Here is a 7,681-nt window from a genome sequence, read left to right as displayed (position 1 = left end):
TGCATTATTGACATAAGGAGGAAAAGTGCATGAAAACTCCTGCTCACTAGGGGCTGGTGAGTGTGAGACCAAAATGAGCCATCTTAGAAATAAGACCAAAATGCTTTCACCCTAAAACTGAGGCCTGAGATTTCTCCTTTTAGATACAGGCCATGAGTTACTAAAACCAGTCAGTTCAGATTCCAGAAACCAGGAAGTGCCAGACTATGGAATGTCCTCTCCTTGGTTTCCAGGATAACTGACCACAGAAATGTCCCCACCTGAAAGCAGCCAATGAGAAATGGTGGCGGGTAACTACTTTCTTAGAAGTAAGATTAAGCCATGATTTCTAGAAAGCCCCTAGAAGTGAGTCAATCAGAATTGTACCCGTACTAGCACCCCTAAATGACGTAACCTTGTGGTTTTTGCCTTTAAAAACTGAGCTTGCAGAGAGGTGGGCACTTCCTCCAGCCTCTCCTGCGTTGGATCTGTTGGATGAAGTCCCTGCCTAGGCTTGGATATCCCAAATTAAACCTTGCTTTTGCATTCTGGCATGCTCTTCTTTGGTGGTCTCTCTGGGGGTCGCCATCTGGGCACAACAGGGAGACAGCCCCGTCAATAAAGATCTTGCTCTGTCTTTGGTGGTGTTTGTCACTTGATACAAGCTAGAGTCATATAGGAAGAGGAAACTCAATTGGGAGAGCACTCGTTAGGTAGCCCATGGGCAAGTCTGTGGGGACATTTTCTTGACTGATGATTGACATGGGAGGGCCCAGCCCACCAGCTCTGAGCAGGTGGCCCTGGGTTCTATGGTAGGGTAGGCTGAGCAAACCAGTGAGCAGCCTTCCTTCATGGTTTTCCTGCCCTGAGTTCCTGCTCTGATTTCTCTCTGGGATGGACTATAAACTACGAGCTGAAATAAACCCTTTCCCTCCCGAGTTGCTTTTTGCCATGGTGCTTTATCACAGCAATGAACACGCAAACACACTGTGCAAGCACACGGACTTGAGTTTGATCCCCATGGTGACAGGCATTTGTGATCTCAGTGCTGAGGAGGGGACAGCTGGACAGGCGGATCCCTGGAGCTCACTGGAGTCACCAGCCTACTTCCAGGCCAGTGAGAGACCCTGTCTCAAAAACCAAACCAAACCAAACAAGCAAAGCAAGGGGAATGATACCGGAGGTTGGGTTGTCCTTGGCGTGCTCTCTCTGTTTCTGTCTCTGTCTCTGTCTCTCTCTTTCTCTCTCTGTGTCTCTGTCTCTATCTCTGTCTCTCTTTCTCTCTGCTCTCCCCACAGGAAGAGAATGATTTAAATATTCTCCTCCTCTGGCAGTTACTGATCCCCATAATCCCAAAAGCTTAAACAGAGAATGTGGTGTTCGGCTGTTGCCTCCCACAGTCACACAGAATGTCAGCCTCTACTCCAGCGTTCCTCCAACACCCTCAGGGAAGGTCACCCTGATAGTACCTTCACTCACCACATGTCATGTGACCTCTCTGTGATGTGTTATTCTGACGAGCAACTTTGTCTTAAATTTACATTTTTTTTCCCTCAGTTCTCGAGAAGCAATACGGTCAAGCATGGTATTGCCCCAAACCTGTAATTCCAGATGTTGGGGAGGCTGAGGTGGGAGGATCCAAAGTTCAAACCCTGCCTGGGCTAGAGTTCAAAACCAGCTCTGTTGATTTAGGCCCTTTCCTAAATATATATGTGTATATACATATATAAATATATGAGACACATATATTTAGCTACATCCCCAGCCCATGTATGTACACATACACATATACATATACACATACACACATATGTTATATATACACACATATAACACACAGTCATATACACACATACTATACATATATACCACACACATATACATACAACACACACACACACACACACACACACACACACACACACACACACACACACACACATTTTGGTAGTTTGCCAAGCAAGAGCAAGGTCCTGGGTTCCATCATAAATAAAATTGATTTAAAAACAGAGAGAGAAAGAAAAGCTAAGAGCCATCTGGCTTTGCCTCATTTGTTCTGTTTTAGTGTTCTTGTGGTTTCAGTGGCTAGTCAGTTGGTGATTCCCCTCTCTGCCTCTGGCTCTCCCTGTCTTCTGAGTTCCCAGACTGTGTTTCTAACTGTTTCCCATCGTTGCGGTTGTTGGGTGGTAAGAATCAGCATGTTCAAGACAGGAACTCTGTCTCCTCCTCAGACTGACTCTCCTTCCAGGTCACTGTCGCTCTGCCCCTGGGTCATCCCTGCCTTCGCTGGTGTGTGTAGTTTGGCATCCGACTGTGTGTTGTCTCTTTTAACTCATTCCTTTCACATGCCTAGCTTCCCCTTCTCTCCATCTCCATGGCAACCTTTGTTCTGTTTGGAAAGCCTCTGCTCCTCCAGATAGCCCTTTTAGTCCACTTTAACTAACCATCTCCTAAACATATGCCGTGCACTTTGTAATACTCGTGAAGACCCTCTCCCATGAGTCTCTTGGCATCTCTTGACATCCCTTCATGCCATTTTAATGTGAATATTTCCCTCACACTCCAAAACAATCTATGGGACTTTCTGAATATTATTTCTTTCCATGCTGCGGTCTCTAGACTCTAAGCTTTAAGAAGACAGATTCCATGTATTTTTTTGTATCCATAGTGTGACAACGGGAACAGTAGGAACGCATTATCTGTCACATAAATAAACTAGACACTCTAAAATTACAACTTTAATTTTTTTTTTTTTATAAATGTTGCCAGGATGGCTGATGTTTTAGAGTTGAAAATATAATATTAAGCCAGGTGAGGTGGTGCACATCTTTAATTCCAGTACTCAGGAGGCAGAGGCAGGTGGATCTCTCAGTTTGAGGCCAGCCTGGGCTACAAAAGCAAGTTCCAGGGCTGTCAGGGTTACACAGAGAAACCCTGTTTCAAAAAACAAGACAAAACAAAAAAAACAAACAAACAAAAAAAGCAGTATTATTTCAAGAGTGTCATGAATATTAATGCCTCTTTTGGAAATTATCCAAAGCTGGTCTGTAATAATATATGCTCCAAGCATTCTTGATTCCATATAGTTCCCTCTCTGTAATCTGGGATGGCCCAATGAGTTGTGTGTTTTTTTTTTTTCAAAGAAAATTGAAATATTTGTTTTATTTTTATATGTGTGCATATTTCCATGTTAGCACATGTCATGTGTGCCAATGTTCCCAGAGGCCAGCTGGAGTGACAGGCAGCTGTGAACCACCAGATGTGGGTGTTGGGAACTGAACCCTGGTCCTCTGGAAGAGCATCAAGCACTCTTAACTGCTCAGCCAGCTCTTCCACGCCATTTGCTTTTTCACCAACAGCATGAGGTGGAAATGTCAACGGATGATTTCCAAGCAGGGCTGCTCAGAGGTCACAGAGTGTCTGCTTGAGTGTCTTGGAATGCTTGCTCTTGGGACACTTCCTCTGGGAATTCAGCAATGTGCTGTGCTCCACGGGTCTTAGGAAGAGGCCAGGTGTAGGCCACATACAGACCCCTGCAGGGTTGGCTCTCAGCCAACAGCTAACATTAACTGCCATGGCAGGAGTGAGGTGTGAGACTGAACAGCCAGCCCACCCCATGACATCCCTGCTGTGGGAACTGTCCAGCTGAGCCCATTCAACCCACAGGGCTATTGGGAAGAATGACAAAATAATATTTTGAGCCAAGACGTTTCATAGCATTTGTCAAGCATCATTGGACAGGCAGAACACCTTTGAAGTGAAGAAAATATGATGCTTGAAGTTATTGCCAAGAATACTTTCAACTCTCGTACAGCGGGCCTTGGGAATTTATGCTGCCTCATTTCACAAACATCGGTGCTGCTCTTCAAGCTGCACTTTCCTGGAGTTATATCCTGGTGATGTTTTTACATATTTGTCTTTAAAAATCTTCAATTAAATTCTCTAACAAGCTCACACACATCAAATCCTCACATGGTGAATGGTGGATACGCGATAGTGAAAAATGGCATTGTAAGCTCCTTTCAACTGGAGTCCCTGTGGTTTTTTTTTTTATTTCATTAGAGTAAAATTTCAGAATAGTTTTTTTTTTCTTTTCTTTTCCTTTTTTAAAAAAGGTCCTTCCTATGAAATGGCCATTCTCCAGTGAAACAGTCCATGGCACATTTTAGTTAATAACTGCCCTGGCTAATTTTATGTCAACTTGACACAAACTAGAGTGGTTTGGGAGAGAGCTTCAACTGAGGAAAATGTCCCCGCCAGAATGTCCTGTGGGCAAACCTGTGATGCATTTTCTTGACTGATTATTTACGTGGGGGGACCCCGTTCAACAAGCAGTGTCACCCCTGGGGTTGTGGTCCTGGGTTCTATAAGAAAGCAGGCTGAGCAAGCCAGGAATCCCATCCCTCCATAGCTCCTGCTTCAGTTCCTGCTTCAAGGTTCCTGCCTTGAGTTCCTGTCCTGACTTCCCTCAGGGATAGAGTTGTAAGCTGAAATAAATAAACCCAAGCCGGGGCGGTGGTGGCCCACACCTTTAATCCTGGCACTCGGGAGGCAGAGGCAGGCGGATCTCTGTGAGTTCGAGGCCAGCCTGGGCTACAAAGTGAGTTCTAGGAAAGGTACAATGCTATACAGAGAAATCCTGTCTCGAAAAAAACCCAAAAATAAATAAATAAATAAATAAACCCTTTCTCCCTAAGTTGCTTTTGGTCATGATGTTTTATCACAGGATTAGAAACCTTAACTTAGATAGCAGCGTTGATTTCATTTTGGTCTATTGGATAGATCTTCATTTTTAAAGTAAATTGTTATTATGTGCAGTAAAAATCATGCTTATTTGTACATCACAATGCAAATTTGGGCTGCTGAAGACAGCTGAGTGATTATAGCTACAGTCAAGCACACAACAGTTCCATCACCCCTCCAGGATTTTTTTCTGTCCTCTGTACAAAATTAAGCATTTCTCCACCTTAAGCAACCTCAGATCTTTTTTTAAAAAATAATTTATAGGGGGGGGGCATTTTTTGAGACAGGATTTCTTCATGTAGCCCTGGCTGTCCTGGAGCTAGCTCTGTAGACCAAGCTGGCCTCGAACTCATGGAGATCCTCCTACCTCTGCCTCCCATGTGCTGGGATTAAAGGCATGCACCACCACCATCTGCCTCAGGGAGAAATTCTTATAAAATTTGCCATGTTCAAGTAAATATTTCAGTGGTATTTAGAACATTCACCGTGCAACCACCACTTCTGGTTCCAATATCTCTCTACTAGTCCAACGAAAACCTCCTTAAGTGTTCTTGCCTATCACTGCTCCCACAATCCTTTGCTACCACCAATCTGTACCCTGGCTGTACTGATGCATCTATTCTGAATATCTCACGTAAATGGAATCATACAGTATGCCACCCTTTGCGTATCATTTAACAGAGTATTTTGGAAGTTCGCAGAGGTAGTGTAACCCAGCATTTCATTTTTCCCCACAGCCGAATATTTCATCGTATGAATATGGTTTTCATTTCCCCCCACAGCTGACTATTTGATCGTACAAATATGATCTGGGCTTTCACCCCTCTGGTTTTATAAGGACCCCACCCGCGCATGTGAAGTTGTAGCCTCTGGACACTAAGAACATGTGGGGGGAGGAGAGCATGATGGCGGCCGGTGAGTGATTCTCCCTGAGTTCCTTCAGGGCTGAAGAGACGCCCGGGGCGGGGGTCCTGCTCGTCCTGCCTGCTGGCCTCCTCTCCCCCCGCCCCCGGAGGCCTCTTCCATTCCTTCCTCCACCTTGGGGGCGGGCCAGCATCCTCGGACACCATGTCAGACTCTGAGGAGGAGAGCCAGGACCGGCAACTGAAAATCGTCGTCGTGCTGGGGGACGGCACCTCCGGGAAGACCTCCTTAGCTACGTGTTTTGCTCAAGAGACTTTTGGGAAACAGTACAAGCAGACTATAGGACTGGATTTCTTTTTGAGAAGGATTACCTTACCAGGAAATTTGAATGTTACCCTTCAAGTTTGGGATATAGGAGGGCAGACAATAGGTGGCAAGATGTTGGATAAATACATCTATGGAGCACAGGGAATCCTCTTGGTATATGATATTACAAATTATCAAAGCTTTGAGAATTTAGAAGATTGGTATTCTGTGGTGAAGACAGTGAGTGAAGAGTCAGCAACTCAGCCCCTGTTTGCTTTGGTGGGCGATAAAATTGACTTGGAGCATATGCAAACAGTAAAACCTGATAAACACGATTTTGCCAGGAAAACAGTTTTAGTAGCCACTTTGTTTCAGCCAAGACAGGAGACTCAGTCTTCCTGTGTTTTCAGAAAGTTGCTGCAGAAATCCTGGGAATCAAATTAAACAAAGCAGAAACAGAACAGTCACAGAGGGTGGTGAAGGCAGATGTTGTAAACTACAACCAGGAGCCCACGTCAAGAACTGTTAAACCACCTCGGAGTTGCATGTGTGCAGTTCAGTGAGCACACACTGTATTAATAGTTTTGGCTGTTCTTCCCCAGGACTGAGCCCAGGCTGTGTAGGAACATGTTTTTATCAGTGACCATTTCTGTAGTCAACTCGAACTTTCCTCCTGCTCCACTCCTTCATCCTTAAGTGGCCCCACAATAGTGGGTAGCTCCTTGGACTGGAAGGAATTCAGCTTCAGGAACACACATTTTGAAATCTAAATGGAGAGTCAATTCTCTGGACTGAGACCACCTCTTCACTCCAGAAGAACCACATTGCTTCTTTATATCCTCACTACTTTTTCCCTAAATATAAAAGTTTAAACCAGATATGAAGATGTTCCAAGCTTTGATCATCATTTTCTATCTGAACTCATGTATGTGAAAGTGTACTTCAGAGCACCCATGGTGAAACAGTTACTCCAGAAAGTGTTCCTTTGCTGGCTAGTAAGAGTAAACTCGCCGGGCGGTGGTGGCGCACGCCTTTAATCCCAGCACTTGGGAGGCAGAGCCAGGTGGATCTCTGTGAGTTCGAGGCCAGCCTGGTCTCCAAAGCGAGTTCCAGGAAAGGCGCAAAGCTACACAGAGAAACCCTGTCTCGAAAAACCAAAAAAAAAAAAGAGTAAACTATACAAAGCTGCATTTAATTGAAAGTGAGTGCTTCAAATGAGGCTGTAATAGAAATGTTTTTTTTCATTTCTAAAAGGAGCCTAACTTGTTTATATTGTAGTTTATAACTCACAAGAAGTGAGTATTTGATATTGTATTTTTATTACTGTATCATGGTCATTGCATATTTTATCATATTTGGCTTAGATGGCTTTATGAATTTTGATAAATGGTCCAGGGTCAGCTGATCCTCCACATGAATCTCCTACAGACTGCATGAGAGTGCTTCCAGGTGAGTCATGGCATCCTTGGATCATTGTGGATCGATCACACTGTACCTGATGTTCAGATGTTTTTCTCTCATAAATAAATTTATTTAAATTAAAAAAAAGAAAGAACACGTGGATGCCTTCGGCACCCCATCACTTGCTAAGTCTTTTCTTCCCGTGTGTCTGTGGTGCTGTGTCTTAGACTGATAACTTGTCCGTCCCCTACTCCTTTATGCTTTTCTAGATCTCTTCATTTTTACGTGGAAGTCTCCCCTCAAGGGTGACACCCAGCAATAGTGACCATTACTTTAAGGAAAGGGTGGTGTGGACCGAGTAAATGCCAAGCGTCGTATTCTTGACTTG

The 7,681-nt window shown here is 44.3% G+C and overlaps 1 pseudogene; it reads left to right on the top strand.

Moving 5' to 3' along the window:
- The first annotated feature begins 5,728 nt into the window (after positions 1-5,728).
- Positions 5,729-6,648, top strand: LOC102917480 (ras-related protein Rab-28 pseudogene; annotated as a pseudogene).
- The last annotated feature ends 1,033 nt before the right edge of the window (positions 6,649-7,681 follow it).

This window comes from Peromyscus maniculatus, chromosome 9 (genome assembly GCF_049852395.1).
Source record: "Peromyscus maniculatus bairdii isolate BWxNUB_F1_BW_parent chromosome 9, HU_Pman_BW_mat_3.1, whole genome shotgun sequence".
Classification (NCBI taxonomy): domain Eukaryota; kingdom Metazoa; phylum Chordata; class Mammalia; order Rodentia; family Cricetidae; genus Peromyscus; species Peromyscus maniculatus.
This window is presented reverse-complemented; position numbering and strand designations above follow the sequence as displayed.